General features: G+C 37.0%; 1 protein-coding gene across 1 annotated transcript in view; it reads right to left on the minus strand.

The window, feature by feature from the left end:
• Positions 1-12213, minus strand: part of LOC115632893 — a 37214-nt gene extending 25001 nt beyond the window's left edge. The window contains exon 1 of the mRNA XM_030530184.1: positions 12080-12213. The gene's annotated coding sequence lies outside the window, so the exon portion shown is untranslated. The remainder of the gene's footprint in view (positions 1-12079) is intronic.
• Between the last annotated feature and the right edge of the window lie 10753 nt (positions 12214-22966).

Genomic DNA, 22966 nt, shown 5'->3' on the forward strand with positions numbered 1-22966 from the left:
CGGTGCTTACGGCATGTGGCAGCTTTAGCGATAATGAAGATTATGCTGCAACATTGGAGCACACGCTGACGTTGATGATGTGTTGGATGGATGGGAGCTTGGATGAGGCATGGATGGCCATGGTTGGCCATGGATGCTGATGCCGTTGCTGAAGCTGCCATTGTTGGTGTTGTTTTCTCCTGCTGCTAAAAATGAAATTGTAGCCGTGTGTTATTTCTGTTTGGCAAAGTGCTAAGGCTGCTCTGGGCTGTCTGTCTGTCTGTCTGTCGGTCTCTCTGTATGCTTAAGTTGGATGTGTGTGTTTGCATGACTTCAAGTAGCTCTTAACGGGAATTGCTTGCTGGCATGCTTCTTGCTGCCGCTGGAACTGTGTGCCATTTTTGCATACGAGTACGCAGCCCTTGCTGGCTAGCTGCCTGGCTGCCTGGCTGGCTGGCTGCTGGCTGGCGGCCTGGCTGAAGGCAACGGCATAAAAAGAGGAAACAAATTTCAAAGAAAACAATTTTCATAATTACATTATTTTGATGAAGAGTTACATGAGTAATGGTGGCCAGTAATGGTGGCATGGAACGCAATAAGCGATTGTGTGGTCGTCCATGGGCGTGTAGTGTTGCGCCCAAGCATTGTTTGTTGATTTTGGGTCAAGTATTAACAAATTTAATGCGTGTTTGTCATTGGCATAGTTTTCAAACACTGTCAGAAAAATATCTATACAGATTTGATAAGTTTACTAAATATGCACGGCTTTTACTTGTTCACAATGTTCTTTATTATTATTCACTAAATGTTCTTCAATACGTTGACAAATCACGTATTCACCCAAAGCTTAAAAAGCCTAATCCTTTTATTAACTTTATAGAATTAAAGGGAAAAGATTGAGCTTCACAATTTAAAGGGAATATCTATAGAAATACATATGTAACAGAAAGATACCTCCTCAAAAAAAGGAAACCCAATTATTTGAAACGGGATATTTTTAAGAATTTTAAATCTTAGTCCAATCTGTCCTAATCTAGTAAGAGAGTACAATAATTATATATCAGACAGGTGCTAGTCGCACTAATACAATTAAAATATATGACCCATACTTACAAAAAAGTATTTTATTTAATCAAAAATATATATGTACGTGCATATACACGTATATAGCAAGTTTACTGCTATGTGGAAAGCTACGATTACAAATCCTTCCTGACCCTTCACGGTACAATTCTCAAGTTCTTCGAATCCTATTCTGCACTACTTGTAAATGCATTTTAAATATGATAGAATTTTTGGAATTCACAATTCCATTTCCATTGGATTGCTTTTGAAACGAATGTGTATTTAAAATTGTAATATTAATCGACAAATTACTGATATGAATTTATTCGGAAATAAGAAAATATTGCTTCATTTACTGTTGGGAACACGTATAGATACATGTGAACCTAATTTGACTTCAAATACCTATAAAAAATATAAGAAAGAATTAATCGATCTGAAATTTTTGCAGCTTATTGTCTATTTATGCGCATTAATTTACCAAATTTACAATGAATTTTAGCTAATTTTTTACGCAAAAAAGTCGACTTCTGCACCTTCCTTAAAATGTTGATTTCAATATAATAAATTCAATAATTAGTCCAAGGCTGATCCTACCCCTTAGTGCCAAATCTTTTGATATTTGTAACTGAACCGTCCTGCAAGTCAGCAAAAGGCGTAAGCATCCGTGTACTACAAAGCCCCACATAATCACCAGGAAGAAGTTAACAACAAAAGAAGATACTTCTGTTATATATAAATAAATGGCGCTAAGATCTTTGCACTGGATCGCCCTAACAGCAGAGGTCAAGCAAAAAGAAAATGTCATCTTAAATTTATTATCGAGTACAACAATCGAAGCTTAGTCTGTAATATTAATTAATATCCTATTGAAATCGGCCAAGACACCTTCTTTCAATAGTCCACAATCCAATTTTTCTATAAGGAACTGTTCCTGCTAGATCGCTTTTGTTTAAAACGGGGTCGCTGAAATGCTTGATGGCTCATCGTTTGGCGACCTCACTCTCTTTTCTAATTGAAGTCGAAAGAACTGTAGAATGTCTCAAAGAAATGAGGCTTTTAAATACAACATATACTTGTACCTATTCTAGCTTAGAGGCGGAGTTGAAACAAAACGGTTTTTTGTGGGTTAGAATCCATTTGGGTTCCTCTGTTGAGTTTTTCATTCGTTTTGCTGCCATGAAACGAATGCCCTCACAACTTATTGCTACAGCAAACACAATTTCGAATTAATAGTCCACCGCAGCCTCTAGACTCAACGTTTGGCCGCACAGAAACAACAGCTACAACAACAAGTAGTAGCTTTTCATTATGGCATTTCCACGGGGCAACTTTTGCAGCGGCTTACACCTGCCGCTTCACTGGTGTTGTCCGTGTGCATCCAATTCAATTGCAAAATCGTCAAATTGTTGCCCCTCTGCCGTGCCTCCCTCCCTCCCTTGCCACAACACTTGCTGGCCATCGTCGACAATGTATTCAATTATTATTATAAGCCCGGCCATGATACCACGCCTCGGCCATACGCCCGCCGGGCGGCAAGCAACAAAATTGATTTGGCAAATGCGCTAAAATGAAATGTGCAGTCGAGCCTAAGCGGAAAAGTGGGAAAAATTGCCAGGCAGTCGGCATCTAAAATGTTGCGACGAAAGGCGAAAACAATTTACAAAATTTACATAATTTTCTTTTGTTGTTGAAAGAGAAGACGAGGCTGGGCAACAGTTGTGTGTGTGTGCAACATTTTGAAACTTAAACTCTTTGGCTCCATGCTGGGCTTGTGGTTTCACTTGCCTCGTTACGCTTTTGATTTTTCCAATGAATATCGTTAGCATTTCATTAAGGGGCGGTCGAATGGTGTGCTGGTGGAGTGCTAGGCGAAGTAGCCACATTTGCGGTTGGTCTGTTCAGTCTGTCCATGTCCAGACCCCCTCCCTCCCTCCACCCCTTCCCACACTTCCCCCTCGACCAATCCTAAATACGTTAAAGTTCGTGTAAATATTTGTACATTTGCTCGTCTGTCCGTCTGGGACGGCAGTCGCTTATCGCTTCTGGGAGTTGCATCTAAAACTCATAAATAAGTCGATAAGCGTTTTTAGTGTTCCACATGTCTGCATAACTGTCGCTCTCTCTCCGAAGCGCTATATACGTGCATATAGATGGAGGATGGGACTGGTTTCCTTCTCCTTCTTGCTGTGCATTTGCAGCTGCGTCTCCTCCATTTCCATCTTAACAATTGTCTTGATTTTTTTGATGGAACTTCACCGCTTGAGTTTGCATTTTGTTCGCTTTGTTGTTTTTTCCAGCTGCCACTCTCTGGTCTGCCTCTGCCACTGCCACTGCCACTACTGCTTCTGCTTTTGATTGGCTTTTAATTAAACGACAAGCGCAAAATACAATCAAATTCTCGAAAACTGGTTTCATTAATTTTATTGCCCGCAGTCTCAAATCTGGCGGCTGCTTCTGTTTTCCCCTTCAATTCGAACCGATGGACGATGAAGACGTACCCGTCGCGGTAATTTGAGTTCAAAGTAGTTCACAACAATTTGATAAAGTGTCTTTTTTTCCTACCTGTCTGTCTACTGTTGGTACTACTCGTATCTTTCCTGTCAAATTTGCTGCTTATCAGCGTTTTATCTCTCTGTTACCTGTCAACAGCTATATTGTGGTCGGTTTTAGGTTTCTCATGGCATCGCGATGAAGCCAACGCGATATTGTTGCAAACCATTCATAGAGATGACATATAAATAGAGTAATCAAAAGCAGCAATGCAAGTTAAGACTGTGGTATCTCATGGATCCAATTGTGATATACGAACTGGCAGGGAGTGTACTTACTTAGTGATAACGACCATTTGAATCAAATATGTTGAAATGGCCCTTCAAAGTTGTATTAAATGTATATTTGTTTTTCTTTTAATCATAATATTGTTTATCAGAGAGGGAAAACGGATATATGTATGCATTTGTAAAATTTGTCTTTAAAAATGTTACTTTCCGCCTAAAGCACATAACGTTTATTTTAATTTCTGAAACTTTGCATTTATTCATTAAACTTACAAATTGAATTTTTGAAAGACCTTTTAGAAATGAGGAACTTATTCCTTTTCAGCTGTTTTTTGTTTGTTTTAAAATATCCAATACTATGAATTTTCAAATGTTTGTTATATTAAGTTTTTATTCTAAAAAATTGGGATAATTCTGGTTACTCATTGTAATGAGATGAAATTAAATTGAGTACGTAGAATTGTGGCAATTTGTGATGAAAACTTTATACTTTCAAAGCTACATAGTATCATTGGAACAAATCAGTGTTGAAACTGATGGCTAGAATAATTGAAGAATTTCTGTTCTTTTGGTATTCTAATTAACAATTTATTAGCATTAAGATTCCTTTACCTATTAAAACTTTTTTTTAAACATTTTAGTTTAAATTTTGAATGTATTTTATGACCAAAATTAGCTGTCAAATAGGATTGAATTAGGTTTAGATGACAGGAGTGGATATAGCTAGTTTCAAAATCTCTTTTTTTTTATGTCTGTGAGATCATTTAGAAAGAGTTGCCATAGAACCAATGAGCCTGCTGGACAATATATATAACTTGCTCTACTCTTTCTCCTACAGCTTCTGCAACCTTCATAGGATGGAAAGTCAAGTCTTCAGATGTATCTGCATACCCTGATACCCATGATGATGTTTGTAATAGGAGGCATTGTAATACATAATAGTATGTTTGTGAAAATTTCACTTCATCAACATTATAGCCATCCTATGCTAGAACCCAACCCTACCCAGAACTAAATATATTTTATGATAATTAATGGGTAATGTTATAGGTGCGGCTATTAAAATACAACAGGTATTATAAAGAGGTACTCCTAATAAAAAAACATTTAATGTTAATTTACATGAACAGAAAACCCAAATGGAATGGAATAATTTTCTAGCTTGTGCTTCATTTCATGATCAATTATTTGGCTACAAATATTTGAGAGATCCTCACTTAAGTTGCTTTAAGACAATGATTTATTTAGTGCTATGGTATCGTAGTTTCGTTTCTTTCCTGAGCAATGCATTGGTATCCATTGCTACAAATAGTCATTGCATTCTAGCCGATTAGTTGACATCATGAAATATGTCCATGTTTGGCAACACACACACACACACACACACACTATAAGGTGGCTCGTTAACACACTCAGACTCGTGCACATGCTAGAGAGCCTGGTCATTAGGTGTCATGGAGGCGAACATTTTCGGTTTGTCATTTAGTTAATACGAACAAAATTGCTATTTATGTGTAAGTCTTTGTAAATGGGGGACCGCTCGTTTTTAATTTGCACAGCAAATCACGAACTCTGTAGGAAACTGGGCGATGGAGGAGAACGCGAGAATGAGAATTCTCGGCGCGCAATCGCCAAACAAAATCAACAGGTGGCGCACATATTTCAACATGAACCTGCCACACAAACCGACGCAAAAGGAGCGAATTATCAATAAAAATGCCATTTGTTGCGATTGCGTCGTGCCACGAACTGTGGCAGGCACATAGATAATTTAGCTGCTGCCCGATCTTGCCGCCCGCCTGTGGTGCTTTGCTGATATTCTTTTTGTGTTTTTTTTTTTGTTTTTTTCTGTAGCAACGCTTTTATTTCGTTTAATTTATTAGCAACACGTTGTCGGTGCTGCTGCATTTAAACGACAAGTGTTGCAAATAAAAAGGCAAAATTAAAGCGGTGCAAATTAGAAAAAACTTAAGAAAAGCAACAAAAAATAGGCAACAGCGACGTCAACACCAGCAGAGGAGGCAACAAAAACTTGTTTGCTGCGAAAAAGCTACACAATACAAAAAAACAGATAGCAAGGCTTGAGTTTTTGTTGCTGTTGCTGTTGTTGTTGTTATTTTGGTTGTTGGGGGCTTTGCGAGCCACTTGTGCTGCTTTTGCTTTGCTTCAGCTTGCTGTGCTTAATAAAGGCAACAAGGGCGATGCATAGTGGTGAGAGTTGGCCAAAATAGTTGTGTGATTTATGTTGAAAAATGTTGATGCGAAAATGATTTGTGAGACAATATGTTAATACTTATACTTGCAATAAAATAGTATTTAAGAACAACTTCAGTTAAAATTTAATTATATGAGGCATACTTATAAAAAGAAGAGCTAGTTCTTTTGAAAGTCCTGGGACTGACTGTTAACGCCCCTTTGTGTGATTCAGACTTTACTTTACTATGGAGTCTCATTCAATCCTTTAGTGACACATGCAAAACCGGTTTTGTTCTGTGCTTAGTTAGCTTTCACGCAAGGTTTTACGACATTTTCAACAGCAGTACTTACAGGTTAATTATATCAATTTATATAGCTCTTAATTATAAATGTGAAGCATAATGAAAACGGCTAGAAGTTCAACCATTACCGGTAATCATTTACATTAAATTACACATCAATTAGGAAGTCGATCAGAAAGCCCTAAATGTAATAATAATTAAAATTGCAACTAAAAAGTTTTCCAACCATCTGACTTTAATGCAAATACAGAAAAATAAAACTAAAGTAATACTTGTAATAAACTACCTGTACTACCTGTTGATATATCATATATACAGAGGGATTCAGATTGTTAAAAAAATATAGGAGGAGGCAAGTAGACGCCACAACACATACATGAGTTAGACAATCCGGTTGCGATTTTATGGTTTCGAGATAAGATACGTGGTGATTGAAAAGAACACTATCATAAAACAAATTCCAAAAACATATACTATATATTGCCTTCTTATTTGGTACCTATTTTATGTACTTATTCATGAACTAATATTTGATGTCCTAACGTAATCTAAATTTCGTGTTAAATTTCTTAAGAACGGTTAAGTTTGCTCACGCTCTATAGGGAAAATAATGAAGTATTTTGTCACGCCGCACCAAGGTATTGAGTAAGAAAGCAACAGAGCAAATGGACTTGCATTTCTTTCTCTGGGATGCTTAGGTAAATAAATATTTACATGTATCCTGACTAGGGAGGATATCTGGGCCGGACCGAGTGTGACAATATAAATTCTGAATTAAAGAGAAGGAGTCCCTATGTCGTTCGAATGACATCCTATTATCTGACAATCTTTACTATATAAATTAACATTTTAGGCAATACTTGTAATATTTTCGATCTAAAAATTCAACAATTACGTCTTGTCCAGTCCATAAATCTTACGAGTGAATATTTCCATGAATTTGGTCAACTAATTTCTGATGTTTACCAGAATTACAAAACAAAAACATTTAAGAACTACAAACATAATTTTAGTTACATATATTTCAAAAACTTATTTTTTCTTTTCAACAGTCCAACTGCGAGTTTTGTACTTAGTTTTCTGATTGGTTTGTTCTATTAAGTTAGGGCAACAATTTGTTTTATGTAAATAGGTGCAATGGTCCAGTCTAAAATTTTGACTCTAAATTATTAATATGAATTCAATGAAATCATTTACTTTGATAGGTAGAGAATTCTCTGGATTTTAAATTAATTACTCGACCTTAAAACAAATGATTTTTTTTTGCCACATTAAGTTGCCAAATCTAAGTTGGATTTCTCAATTTTCGACCACTGTACAATAGTGGGGTTAACGCCAAAGGCCAAAAGTGTTGAAACACAAATGCGACATACAAAAAACGACGACGAATAAGAAGAAGAAGTGGAAATACGCGGCTGCTGCTGCCTCTGCTGCTACTCGTGCAACATGTGTAGTTTGTTGGACTTTTTTGTTGGGGCTGCACTCTGAGTAAAAAAGCAAAAATGAAGACATGAGTTCTGCAGCGACCTTCTTTTGTAAACGGCTACATAATTGCTGACTGCAGCCTCCAGCCTGTTGCCTTTTGGTTTGCCTAGGCTTTGCAGCTAACGAGTTGCAAGTGCTGTGCGCGCCCCATTTCGAGGTGAGGCAAGTCGACTCTCAGTCATGCTGACAGTTGAGAAATTAGAACGGTTTTTGTCTTTCAAATCACATGCACGTGTTACGCTCTTGTCTGTGTGATTGCCAGCCCGTTTGGGGCAGGTGTGCAACATTGTGCAGCAACAGAGAATTGTCTAAGGTCAGTTGTGACTGCCGTTGCCGTTGCTGCTGCCACAGATGCTAATGCTGCTGCTGCTGCTGCTTGTGCTGCTGTTGCATTTCATTTAAAGCTCAGGCGCACAGAATTTAATTTTCGGCTTTCATGCGTTTTGCAATCAAGGTAAAGAAGAGCAGCCACGATTGCCCCGCAGTTGCATCAAAATGCTACAAATTGTTGTAAATTTATATGATGCAAGCGAATGAACGAGCCAACGAGCCAACGCATCGCAAAGATCCCGGGAACCAGGCCCAAGCCCAAGCCCAAGCCAAAGCCCATGCCCAGACCTAGACGCAGAGGCAGATGTTGCTGCAACATTTTCAAGGTGTGTGTGTTTAATCAACGCCGCTGCAATTTTGATTTTATTTCCCATCTTCTTCCCCCTGCTTCCTCCTCCTCTCTTGTTTATTGCGCCCCCATTCAGTTTTAATGATTTTATTTTCATTTTTATTCCCATGTTGTTCAATTGCTTACTTGCTCGCTGCCCGGCTGGCTGGCTGGCTGGCCGGCTGGATCGGACTAACAGCGAGGGCCCCTAAACGTTAATGTCGGTTTGTTTGCACAAATCTTCGTCGGCTGTCATGTCAATTTCAATTTGGTTGCCTTTTTTGTTTTAAAAATCGGCTTCATGAGTTGCATATTTGGTTGCACACCGGCTAGGATACACTGAACAAAATGAAAACTATAAGGTTCTAAATTCCCCCAAAAAAAAACATATTATTGGTATTGGCAAATCCAGCTAATCTAGGAAAATCTAATCCCTTGACCCAGGGCTTTGGTGTTTGATTTACTTGATAAATTGAAAAACTGTCGACACATGAACAAAAGACTTTAAAAGACATCTTCAAAAGGTGAATGTTTAATTTTGTAAATATGTTGAGTTTCTCTTTTTAAATTCAACCTTTTTCATGGAAATATTATTTTTACTTTTTAATCGATATTTTTAAATTGAAACTTACAATTCAATAGAATTCAGAAATGTATGTGAATGACAAAAGATTTCGTTACAGTCAACTACGTTCATGAAGTTAGTGTTTTTTATTCTGCAACTAACGATTATTATTACTTATATCTTTAGGTAGTGATGTGCAAATACATTAAGACACATTGCAGACGATGCATTAAAAAATCGGTAAATTTATTGATACTTAAATATTTTTTCATACTTCCATGGCCTTGTAAAATGCCTTGTAATGGCGCCCCGACCCACGATCCAAAATAGACTTTAAGCAATTTAAAAACAAGTGTAATAATTTACTATGATTTGTGCACTTTTTCTCTCAGTGCATACACAGGTATATATGCACGTGTGTGTATTTTATGCCTGGCCCACGTAGCCTCGGCATTTGGTTTGTTTACTGCATTGCGTAGGTGGACATTGGCGCATGTTTTGCCCATTTTAGTTGCTGCTCTACGTGATTGTGCTCTGTTCTTATTGTTGTTGTTGTTGTTGATGCTGTTGTTGCTGCTGTTGTTCTTGCAGTTCGGCTCAGTTGATTATTGCCTCTTGCCTGGCGCATAAATCTCTGTGTTTAAATCTCAACTTAAACTTGTAAATTAAAACCTTAATGAGTTTGCTTGGCTCTGACTTCGGATAACATGCTGAGCCACGCGTGTTGCCCAGGGTGTGATTTATGTTGTTGCTATGGCACTTTGAGGCCGTTTAATGTTTGCTCTGCACTTCAGTTGATTCTTTAAATTGCGAAACAAAATTATTTGTCGTTGTTGTTGTTGTTGTATTGAGAAACAATTTATATAAATAGACAGTTTGTATAAATAGATCTTCGAAGATGAGCTCTTTTTCGATCAATCAATTGTTGTTGTATACCTGGAAGGTAACACATGTCCCTCAGAAGTATTTGATTTCTTGATCACGATATGGCTTTGGGTCTATTCTGTTCGAATTTTGAATCACATTTTTGGACAGCAAAATACTTCTTAGTCACTGATTTTGTTTAATTGTTGCTGAAATTTTTTATACCTTTGAGAGTTATCTAAATGGTTGAACTTTTCCTATTCAGATTTTGGCACTTTTTATCTAAGTATCTCACTACATTTAAGAAGGCGTTAGAATGGATTACTTAGTTGCATTCATACTTAACTACTACTATTACTTATCGTTGAATCATCTATCTATCGATTGCCTCTCCTTTATCTATTTATCTATCTACCTACCTATCTGACCATCTATCTATCGGCCTATCTATTTATTTATTTATCTTTCCATGTATCTATATATCTATCTCGCAATCTATCTAGCTATACATCTATCGACTTATCTATCTAGCTATCCATCTATTTAGATACGTATCTATATGCATATCTATCCATCTATCTATCTATCTATCTATCTATCTATCTATCTATCTATCTATCTATCTATCTATCTATCTATCTATCTATCTATCTAACTCTATCTATCTATCTAATCTATCATCTAATCTAATCTATCTATCTATCTATCTATCTATCTTCTATCTATCTCTATCTATCTATCTATCTATCGATCTATCTATTACATCTATCTATCTATCTATCTCTACGATCTATCTATCTATCTATCTAATCTAATCTATCTATCTATCTATCGTATCTATCGATCTATCTATCTATCTATCTATCTTCTATCTATCTAATCTATCTATCTATCTAATCATCTATCTATCTAGCTATCGATCTACTAGCTATCGAGCGAGCGAGCTATGCTACTAGGATCTAGCTAGGAGCTAGCTAGCGAGGAGCCTATCATCTAGCCAGCGCGACTATCATCTCGGCTATCTAGCGAGCGTCTATCTATCTATTGAGCATCATCTACAGCTATCTAGCTATCTACTAGTCGTATCTAGCGTAGTCTATCTATCGAGCTATCTTCTACCATCTAGCATCTATCTACTATCTAGCCATCTATCTATCTATCTATCTATCCATCTATCATCTACTATCTACTATCTACGCTATCTATCTATCTATCTATCTATCTATCCATCTATCCATCTATCTATTTAATTATCTTCCCATTTATCTATCTATATATTTATCTATATATCTATCTCTATATCTATCTACTTATCTTGTATCTCTCTATCTATTTAAAATATATTTATCTACCTATCTGTCTACCTTTCCATCAATCTCATTATGTCTTTATTATTATCCATTTATCTATCATACATATGTATATCCGTAGACCTACACATGTGCATATTCGTTAATACTAGGCTTTACCTTTCCTTTTAACTATGCTTCTATTCAAGTATATTTTCAAATAATCTGATTATTCTTTCCTTCACGTTTATTTTAAATGATCGAAACAAACATACTATCCAGGCAAACATATATTAATATGCATTTCTCCAAGACCCTAATGTCTTACCCGACTAGTAAATGCATTTGTTTCCTACCCTTGCATTAGCTGGCGAGCGTTGCAGCTGTGTCCCGTTCTTGGGTAGCGTGTCAGTGCACACGTTTTAATTGTTTCTGTATTAAATATCAGACCAATTAGTTTTTTATTCATACGAGAAAAAACAAACAAACAAACAAGCAAACAGGCGAACGCGACCGCAAGTTAAGCAAACGAAACTCACATGCCCAGGCGATTACTTTAAAATGATTTCTTGCTAATTAATGCGCTCTGTATTTTCTCACGCTTAGGCCACAGAACCAAAATACATGCACACATACATACATACATATGGTACATATAGCAAAGAACTTGTTTCGCACCTTGCCAGCAACAGGCGGCCAGGTGGGCTGCAAACTAGAACAGTTACTTTGTTAAGCTTCCTCAATAAATTTGCATAGCAGGCTCGTAAGTTAATTAATTTAAACAGACATCCGCAAATATTTACGAGCATGCAGTGCTTAAAGCGATTAAGGAGCGTTGTGGGCAAAATATTTATATACTTGTACTCATACATCGTATAATGGCAGGTAATACGAACCTTATCGTGCAGCAATATCCGCAAGCAGTGCACAATCCGCTCTAAAGTCTTGACAACGAATGAGGCCAAAAGTGTCAAAAGGCAGTGATGCAACAGGTATGCGCTGGAAAATTGTCCCTGAGTTTGGGAATGAGCGGAAAATGTCACAAGTAAATGCAAGTAATTAACATTAATTCCGGAGTGAAATGAAAAATTGTTGTACACAATAATTTTGATTATTTTTGCACACTAATTTGTTAACTCTTTAAAACTTCAACAACACTGCTTTGCCACTTTTTTTGTAAACTCTTTAATTACACAATGCACTTTAAACACAAAGACGCTACGAAAAATTCCAATTTAAAACTCGACTACGAACAACCGACAATAATGACGATAATGACGACGATGACGATGGCGACGACGACAATGTGACGTTCGCTTCCGTTGGCTCTACGTAAACGACTAAAAAGGCCACATAAATTTTATGCGCATTCAATAGGCCAGCCAAAGCAGCTGTAGCTGCCAAGCCATGGCGCTGGCAGCGCCGCTGACGCCAGTGGCGACTGCGCTGCCACTAGTTGTACATGCAACCAGTTCCCTTCCATTCACACGGACATTGTTTGTGGAACGCAAGTGGACCAAATGTGAGGGCCATCACAATGTTGGCCCGTACTTCCAGTTTCCACACAAATGCTTGAGTCCACAGTCGTTTCATTTGTCGGCTGCTCGACCGACTTACTCGTTGTGTTATCTTTTATGATAACACTTCTTTTTACGATCCTAACAGTTGGCCAGCTCCATGGCTGTTCGCCTAACCATATTAAACGCTGGTCGTCGTCTTCGCCGTCGCTGCTCGTAATGAGCGCCCAGTTTCATAATTTTTAGTGTCACTTCTGGCCGGAGGTAAGGTGCGTGTAATTGATAATATTTAGCTATATACGAGTATATAGTCGGTATAGTATATGAGTAAGTAGGTATGTCTGTGCACTCGTAGAAGTAGTTTTGAAATGGTCTTTGCTTTTAATTAATTGATAGCTTTATTAAGAGCTGTTAAGAGGTGCTGTTTGTTAGCTGCCCCAAGTTGTTATCGTAAATGTTACGAGAATGTTTATCTACCTCTTAATTTTTATACCTGCATTTAATGCTGCAGAGTAGGGCAGAGGGGGTCGCATCTTTGTGGTTATTGATGCAGTTGGGTATAAATGCAGTTGAAAAGTCATTTACTTAAATGCGACTGCAAATGAGTGCATTTCTTGTTCACTGAAACGCTATTCAGTAGAACTTGAATGGAAGGCTCGTAAACCGACTAACATGCTTCTAGTAAGAAAAGGACAATTGAATTTTATGTGATTCCTCAAAGGGCAACAGAAAATGGTCTTTTAAAGATACAACAATTTTTAGTTGAAGTAGGGCGTGTTTTGTATTTTCTTCTTTCATGAAAATCTTGCCTTTCTTTACCCTGTATCCCAACAGTGAAAGGTTTACTAAAAGGTCTTAATGTATTTGTAACAGGCATAAGGGGGCTTATACGAGTTTTAAGATGAGACACATCGATATTCATACAATTGATTTTCTTTGGACACATAGACGTGTACATGACAACCGATTGCAGCAAATAAGTGGCGTTTATGCTCGAAAATCAATAGCAATAGGATTTAATGGATTAGCGAACTTATTTGCCGTGTACTTTTGTAAATTAACGAATTAATGGTACAGATGGCAAGCATAAAACACTAAGCTTTCCAATAATAAAGGCAACCGTCCACATCGACCGCATCAGTCGAGATGTGATTTGGGACACTTTATCTGCTTTAATAACATATTCATAATACATAGTACATAAATTCCGAATAGTACTTAAAAAAGAATTAATATAATTAATTTTTAATAAATTAATTGAAAAACATACTTTTGCTATTATTAAGAGATCATAATGATTTCATCAATGAAAATAAATCATATATCATAAGCATCTGCGACAACAAAAAGCATATAGTATATTATAAATCAGCATAACGTCCGTCTGTATGAACGCTTGGCTTTTGGACACGATTGACCCCACATTGACGAAACTTGGAATTTTGACTCCCCTAGTCCATTTGTAATAAGTGTTAATTTTATTGCTTTAATTTTTACCTTCCCTCATCAAAGAATTTCCTCAAATAAAATTTGCTTAAAAATATATGTATGTATATGTAATAATTTTTTACACATTTAATAAATATCGTTTAATCCTAAGACTGCAAGTTTTCATTTCTTTTTGTGTTTTATTTCCTAAAACCTGAGTTCTAAGCACCATTTATTTATAATGATTTTGTTTACTTAAGATAATTTATTATTATTTCAACAAGTATAGGCTGTTGACATACAAGTACATAGCAAAAAATTTGCAATATTGTGTAGCTTCATATTGTTTCAGATTTATTTCGCAAAATGGAGGCTTAGGTGTAAGCACACAATGCAGCATTACCGCAAAAGCGCGGTAAATTCTTTGATATTTTCATTTAATTTAATCTAGCTTAGGTATTTTAAAGAAAAGCTTAACTTAATTAAAATTATTGTTGATTTATGGTAGCCATAAAGCCTAAAGTTGTCTCTCACATCAGTCGCACACATATAACTCCCCTCCAGCGACCCCTCATCTTGCTTAGGAAGAGCAGAAAGTCCAAAATTAATTAAAAATGCATTAAAAATGTTTGCTTTGCTCATTTCCGCCCATGAAATGCCGAGCAAGACAGTCAACAAACATCAAAACATACGAAGGCACGCACACTCACACTCACACACACCAACACACACGCACACGTTAAGCAAATACTCTGGAAAATACCAAATAGCTGCAGCAAAAAGAACAGCAAGAGCAAGAGGAAGACCAGGAGAAGGAGCAGCAAATCTTTTTCCACTTGCACAACTCCAAAGCCAAAGTATTTACAAGCGTCGTTCACAGTCGTCGTGGCCATCAACGCAGTCGTATCTAAAAATGTTTGGCATTTGGCAACACGCACCAATGAGTTAAATGGCAGGCGTTCGTTCGTGCGGCGGAGGGGCACTAGATAGTGAGCAGCCAGAGGGGGGCTAAGAAGGAGGGGAACTGCTCAAATGCTTGGATTCCAAAACGAGCTCATTTTTCGCGCACATTGCGCATTCCGCGACGCATTTTAAAATGATTTGCGCTGCATTTGGGGGGCAATTGGCATATTGGTGGGTGTAGCTATATACTTATGTATGCACCCGGAGAAAAGCAACATTATATACCTGAATAGTATTTAGGTGTACCTATTGAACAATTAATTTAGCTAGTGTATATCAACCTTAAAAAAAACAAACCATTTTATAATTTTAATTTATAAAAAAATTTATCAATTTGTAATTAATCTGGTAATTTTAGGTTTACATCGAGTAAAGTTTATGTTTAAGCTAAAGCTTTAAATGTTCAAACATAAAATGCAGAAAATAGTTAAATAATTTAAGAAAAGTACAAGAATGTCTATGACACATTTGGGAATTTTACATCACAGTTCTACGGATTGCTCATAATTGACGATTTAAAAGCTAAAACCTGCAAGAATACTATGACAAGCAAAGGCTTAGACCACAGCTTAATCTAAGGAGCATAAAAAGATGAAACTGCAACTCAATTTAAATATTCAAACTTAAAATGCGGAAAATAGTTAAATGATTTAAGAAAAGTACAAGAATGTCTATGACACATTTGGTAATTTTACATCAAGTATAGTTCTACGGATTGCTCATAATTGAGGATTTAAAAGCTAAAACCTGCAAGAATACTATGATAAGCAAAGGCTTAGACCACAGCTTAATCTAAGGAGCATAAAAAGATGAAACTGCTTCTTAATTTGTTCTGATGCTTTCTATACTGCGGAACTTAAACGCATGAGCAGTATTCAATCACAAGGCGTACTTAAGAAGTGTACAGAGGTTTAGTTGTAGGAGGATCATTAAATTCATTGGATCAAAGCTTAATCCAAGTACACCCACAAAAATTTTAAAAAATTTTGTTTAATTTAATATTGTGCGAAATTTAGCTGAGCGGCAACATAGGTGTGTATCGTCGGGTTGGATGCAGCCTGGAGCGGTTCATGCGCTTAGTCATGTAATGATTTATTACTTGGTGGGGTGTAAATTATTAATTTAAGAGTTATTTTAAAATAACATAAAATAAGAGCTTAAACGTTACTCCAGAAATGATCTAAATATCAAGTAAACTAAGACAAAGATTGAATATATTTGAATTTAAATTGAAAATCATATGGCTTTTTGGGCAGCTTAACAATAATTAGAGCGGAAATACAAGTATTTCAGTTTTAAGTTGAAAGAATGTGCTTTATATATTTATATATTTATTATACGAAGAATGTTATTTTGCTATTTTAATGTCAATCATGTTTCTTTTAAAATAATTTAAAATGTTTTATTGTGTGAAATAACAAATTTTGTTCTATTATTGAGGGACTGTCATTATTCATTATAAATATAGCACATTTGGCTTTGTGGAAATAACAAAATGAAGGACAGTTATTTACCTGAGTGCCTTGATCTAGCATTGTCTGAAGACTTATAGTAGATGTTACTTTTTTCATTAATTATTATTACATTCATTATTATGTTCTATAGTGGTAATGTGGGATCAGTTATGTTCAAAATTCTTGGTAATTGTAAAGCAGCTTCTGCGAGTTGTACCCAAGTAGTACCTAAGGTAGGAGTAGTAGTGGGGTAGTATCATACATAATTTTAGACGAGATTGAAAAAGAAAAGGCAGTCTGTTCCGTATCGCTTTTTATTAAGTCTCATATTTTAGTTCCAGTTAATTTTAATAAACTCGCAATCCAACGTAAGAATTCAGAAATGTAAAATATTTAGTAGAATTTATATGTTTGTGGATTGGAAAATGTTCACATTTGAATAATAAGTTTCTTACATTTACTTTAATCTTAATCTTAAACAAGTGCCAGCTTTTCTTCCTGTGCAAAAACCAAAGGGCTAGGTGTGGGGTGCGAGGCTCTGTTGGGTGTTGCAGGAAATGCAAGGCGGCTTTAGTTAGTTTTTCCTGCTGTTAGTTGAACTTATGGCTGGCAAACATGTAGGCAGGCAAGCATAACATGTCGAGACCGCAGACGGCGTGACTTGGATGAGTTATCGTATATACATATATCGGCATTTTTAGATGTGTATGTGTGTGCGTGTGCGTGTGGGTGTGGGTGTGAGGCACTTACAGTTTAAGGCAAATACATAATGCGCAGCTGCCATAAAACGCAAAACAATTTTTCATAATTTACGACTAAGCAATAAGTGAACTGATAAGAAAGAAAGGCTGCACAACGTTGACATGCCTAACTGACTCACTGACTAAGTCACTAAGTGACTAAGTGACTAACTGACTAACTGACTGATTGAGCGATTGACTAGCTGACAGATGGGCAAAGGCCATGGCATGAGCTGGAGCTATTAGAAAGCATGCGAAAAGCTCTAACTGCTGTTGCAGTTGCTGCTGGAAAACCGCAACCAAGTGCAAAGCTTACTTAATGCAATTTTCAAATCCACTTGCACACATTTTCCACATTTTCACGCCAGTTGTTGCTGCCTCAGCTGCTGCTGGTGCCGGTGCATGCCACAAAACCATCACCAACAGCCATAAAGCAGCGTCATCTTTAGTTGAAGCTTAATATACGAACGCACGAATGTTACCGAAGCTGCCACACGAAGTACCTGATTTTGTTGTTGCCTCTTGCCAGTTGCCGTTGCTGCCACACCACGCGGCTTTGCGTGCCACAACACGTATCATCCATGTATTTTGAAATCCACGTGCAGCTCGCTTCTGTGCGCCGCATCAGTTGGCAGCGTGTTTTTTGTCGCCGCCGTCGTCGCTGTCGTCGACGCCAGCTGTAGCAGCAACATTGCTGTTGCCACTGGAAAATGTTGCTGGCGAATGTTGCCGGCTGCTGATTGCTTTGCCGCTTAGTTTGTGGCTTCAACGCGTACTCTCGGGCACACGGACGCGTTTCTTTAGCTTAAGGACTATAGGACTGCTTGCTCTTAATTATTTTTAGCGGTTTCTCGGTTTCTCGGTTTCTTGGCTGCCTCGACACGCTCAAATTAAATTTCTTTTAATTTGTTGCCGCTGCTGCAAACGTTTTTCATTTTCCTGTTGCTTTCTTGCAGCAAGCCAGCTAGCAGTCTCGCAGTCTCTCAGTCTGGCTGTCATAATGTGTTTGGAACAAAAAAACGTCAGTTGCTTTTTTGTTGCCAAAATTAATGATGTTGAACATTGAGTTTTGTGCTAATGAAGTGCGTGGCTTGTATTTTCCTTCTTTCTACTTATGTAGCTGAGGTGCCGGGAAAGTGTGGAAAAGAAGCGCAAACGGCCAACTGATTTATAGTTGCGAGCTGTATATTCAAGTTGTCTTTGCAGCAATTTGCATGAGTACACCTAGATATGTAATTAGCTTGACTTTTTGTTTGGAAAGATTGCTAGGCGCTGCAAAAAGACGGCGAGTGATGATTATCTTGGCATGTTGCTGACTTAGCTGATGAGGTTAGTCTCTGATCGACGGCTTTATGATGGGGCGTGGGATGTGACTTTGTGTAAGCTACTATTTGTTTTGTGCCTGTAATACAAATGGATATACTATAATTAAAGACATGCACTTAAGGCCCTTTATTAAGTTTGATTGTATGAAGGCTTTCATCTAAGAACGTTTAGTTGCTGGCGGCTTCGTAAAGCTTCGTTTGAGTATATTGCTGAAAACTTTATGAGTTAGGAGTATTTTTGATTGATACAGCTGCAAACATACTTTCATTTTGTTTCAACTTATCACTGTACTAAGAAAAAATGCATTTAGCCTGTAATATTAAGGAATACATTATTTTGCACATATAGGACTTTAGTAATTAATAAGTACATAAATCTATGCCTTTGGACTTCAAAGCTGGGTTTATTTTTAATAAAATACATATAATTTTTTGTCAAATAAGCAAGCATAATGAATGCTTAATTTTTTAAATTTGTAATTAAAAATGGTTTCTTAATGCTATACCTAAGAATAAGAATATGTACAAAGTCAAAATTTTGAATGCTCTCCATTTGCATGGAAGCGCCAATAACTTCTTGCTCGAATACCAATGTCTATTTCCTAATACAGCTGATATTAGCAGAGAAAAAAGATAATAATTTATGTGCCTATTAAAGAGCTGGCTGCAAATCTACTGCTTTCTACAACTTTTTAAATTCCAAGTATATGTGACGTTACATTTTTCAATTTCTTTTCAACGAGTAATTCGATTAGATGGCTATATAAAGACGCTATTCAGGATTGAAATTTTTTGTTCAAAGTCGAGTTTTTTGTGAACGACTTTGAAACATTTAAAGAGCATTTCGATTAGTTGAAGTTTTAGCTCATACTATCAGCTCATCAACACAGATATCTTATTATAAAATGAATTCTATTTAATAAGTACACGTACCTTCCACGAGTTCTTCAAATTTGTGTGCCTTGCCATTAGATGGGATTGTTTCGCTTACGGGATTCATATAATTATATCCTTGACACAGTATTGTTTATTTGCTGGACCTTTTCATAAATTGCTGCGAAACAAAAAATCGCATGAACAAAACGCCCGCTGGGCGTGCCCAAAACATGCCATTGAGGGCGTGTGAGGTGCACTTTAAAAGCGCGTTTAACAAAGACAAATGCATGGGCAGCAGAAAGTGGCACTTGCAAGATTTTGAGGCGTGCCTCAGAGCTTAATTTGGTCGCCATCGAGCAGCAGTTAAGAAGTCGTCAAAGAAGAAGTACCAGCGCGCAGTGGAGTGAAGCGAAAAGTGAAATTTCAATTAATCAAAAGAAGGCCAAGAGACCTGAGAGAGAAGGTGAGGCGCGAAGATGGAGCTGGATGTGGAGGTGAAGAAGCAAAGACAACGGCAAGCTGTGAGTCTTGGCCAACACTTTTGCCAATGCCGATAAGATCAAGACTCAAGTTCAAGTTGCAATTCGTGTTGCCATTGTTGTTGGCTGTTATTATTGTTGTAGTTGCTGTTACTGTTGTTGTAGCTGCTTCTGCCGCTGCTGGCACGCGCGTTTGCGCCGGCGCAGGTCAAAAGCGTGCGGCTACCGTTTTTGGCAGCAAGGTTTTATTTTTGGCCCGAAACACGTTGCCTTTAGTCATGATAAATCGTTTCTCCGGTGCATTACAATGCCATCAATTGTGCTGTGATTTTTAAGCTCTATTCGTACGATACCTGAAAGCCACATTGTTGTTGCTCCAGCTGCTGCTGCTGCTATTGTTGTTGTTATAGTTGACTAGTTGTTGGCCAAGTCAAGTGCTGAGCGTTAATGTTGACAATTTAGCACAAAATTTGTATTCCATGTTATTATGAGTGCTTCAATGCTTTCGTGCAACATTGTGTCTGCAATTAGTTGTGCTTATAATTGGTCTGCGGCATGCATAATTTGTGGGCGGGCGTGGGAGGGGTAGGGAAGTTGCGACGTGTTCGAACGCTATAAATCAATTTCGAGGGTCCGTCGGCCACAATAATAACGCCAGCAAAAAATAACAGCAAAATGGTTAAAAAGGAAACATGCAAAAATGTCCAAGTTTCGGGAATGTGGTAAAATGAAATGCCCTTCCACATCATGCATACTTTATATTAAAGATAAATATGCGCCTGAAATAAGGTGTAGTTTAAGCTGAAGCTACTGCTGTTGGAGTGTTATCTTTTAATTTTCGACACTCATAACTACACCGATTAAAATATAATAGCATTCCTACAATTTGAGCTTAGAATGTTAACTTTGATTTCTGATACTCATTTTATAAATGAATGAAATGAATGAATAAATGCCACTGATTTACCAAGTTATTTGAATTAAAATTAGTTTTTAACATATAAAGTAAACAGAATCTGTAGAAACTAAAGTAAGGTAAGGTAAAAGAATCTCAATCTTCCATATTTATCTTCTTTCATAAACTATTGGAGTAGGAATCACTTAAGTCAAGAAAAGACCAATGCTTTATACATAAATATGGTATACTCCAATTTTTGTTGAGATATTAAAATTGTACATATTGAAACTACAATTTATGTTTGCTGATACTTGTTAGTTTCCTAGACCCTTGAATCAACGATCAAATATTATATTTTACGTTTCTTTCTATAATCTTCAATTCCATTTCCACAAGCTGTATCTTTTATGCATATTTTAAATAATATATAACAGTTTTATTTCCTTTTACAGGCACTTCTGCAAAACATCTAGTAGGTAGGTGATCATGTTTAAATTTGTTGATTCAAATTTACTCAGACTTTCATAGAAAAACTGCAACTATTTCATTTTTCCGCAGTATAGTTTGACATTTTTTTAATTTTCCTGCAAAAAATTCTCGTTTTTATGACGGTTGTTAATGACTCAATTGCTTAATTTTAGTTCAATTTAATCGTTCAAGTCTGCTTCTTTTATATGAGTATGTTCGGAGGAAGCTTCATTCTGTTATTTCTTTTTTTCCATGCTGATCATATTGAGTAGTCTTTTGAGCTATTTTTTGTATCACCTTTTTGGAACAGAGCTTCGCAAAAATATGCCGCTCCAATCAAAAAAAGAGAAGCTCAGCAGCCAATGTGAATTAAAATTTTATCGACACAAAGTTGCGGTTCAGCAGCAATAAAAATTGTTACGCTGATGAACGACATGACACCAGCAACAACACCAACAACACTAACAACAATATCAGCAGAAAATAAAAAAGAGCAACGGCAACATGCAACAGCAACCGATCGACCGCAGGAACAAGCGACAGCAACAACAACAGCAACATCAGCAACAGCAACAGCAACAAGCGTTCCTCGTTTCGTTCGTTGGCTTCCACAGTCAGTGAGCCGCAGCGAAATTCTTCCTTTTTTTCACTCTCTGCTCACTAAACTCAAAATGAGAAATTGGTGCCGCTGGTGCAATTTTCATGGTTGACCTCATTTTGTTTTGTTGTTGCTGATGGTGCTGTCGCTGTTGACTTTGTGGAATATTCCGTGGTAGTTGCAACAACGGCAGCAACAGCTACAGGAACAACAACGTCAACGCATCACATCAGCCAGTTGGCCAGAAAATAAAGTGGAAGGCCGGTAGAGAGGCTGGCAGGCAGCCGCATACGCATACCCAGACCCAGATCCAGACCCAGGCACAGACGCAGACACGTCAGCCCTGCGTCAACGCTTGTGACAATTTGTCGCTAAACAATTTTTGGCTTCGCAAAAGTTGCCGTAGTTTGTAATGTTGGGCTGCAGTTGAAGTTTCGGGCCAAAAATCAATAAATAAAAATGTAATTACGTGTTGAGCAGCTGAGGTTTGCCAACATCGTGGGTTTGGGTTGGGCTCGACGCATAAATGCTGTAGGCTTCAGCAAATTGATGGCATGATATTGGAGTGGAGAATTGAAAACCAACTTGCAAACATATGTACTCATGAACAGTTAAAACAAATAGGTGTATATAATTTAGTCAGAAAACACTTGTAACATACACGTATTTGTACTTGTATGTCTTTAAAACGAGCAGAACCTTAAAGTAGTGCCAGGCCGACGCTTAAGAACACCTGCCACCTGCCAGAGCCATTTAATTTAAATAAACTTTGTTATACCAAGCAGAAGCTATATGATTATGTTAGCTGTGAAATATTTTTGAAACATTTTTGAATATATTCAAATTTGAATGTCCTTTGTGGCCCAAATAATGACCATGGATGATCAGATTTAAAAACCAAGTATATTTTAATATCGTGCAATAAAAAAAGTCAAGCCTTGTTTTGAAAATAACAAAAATAAATGAATACTAGAGTCGAGCAAGCTAGAAACTCATTTGCTATTTTTTATATCAAAAAGATATACATTTTTGTATTC

Source organism: Scaptodrosophila lebanonensis, unplaced genomic scaffold, assembly GCF_003285725.1.
Source record: "Scaptodrosophila lebanonensis strain 11010-0011.00,11010-0021.00 unplaced genomic scaffold, SlebRS2 tig00001415-arrow-pilon, whole genome shotgun sequence".
Classification (NCBI taxonomy): domain Eukaryota; kingdom Metazoa; phylum Arthropoda; class Insecta; order Diptera; family Drosophilidae; genus Scaptodrosophila; species Scaptodrosophila lebanonensis.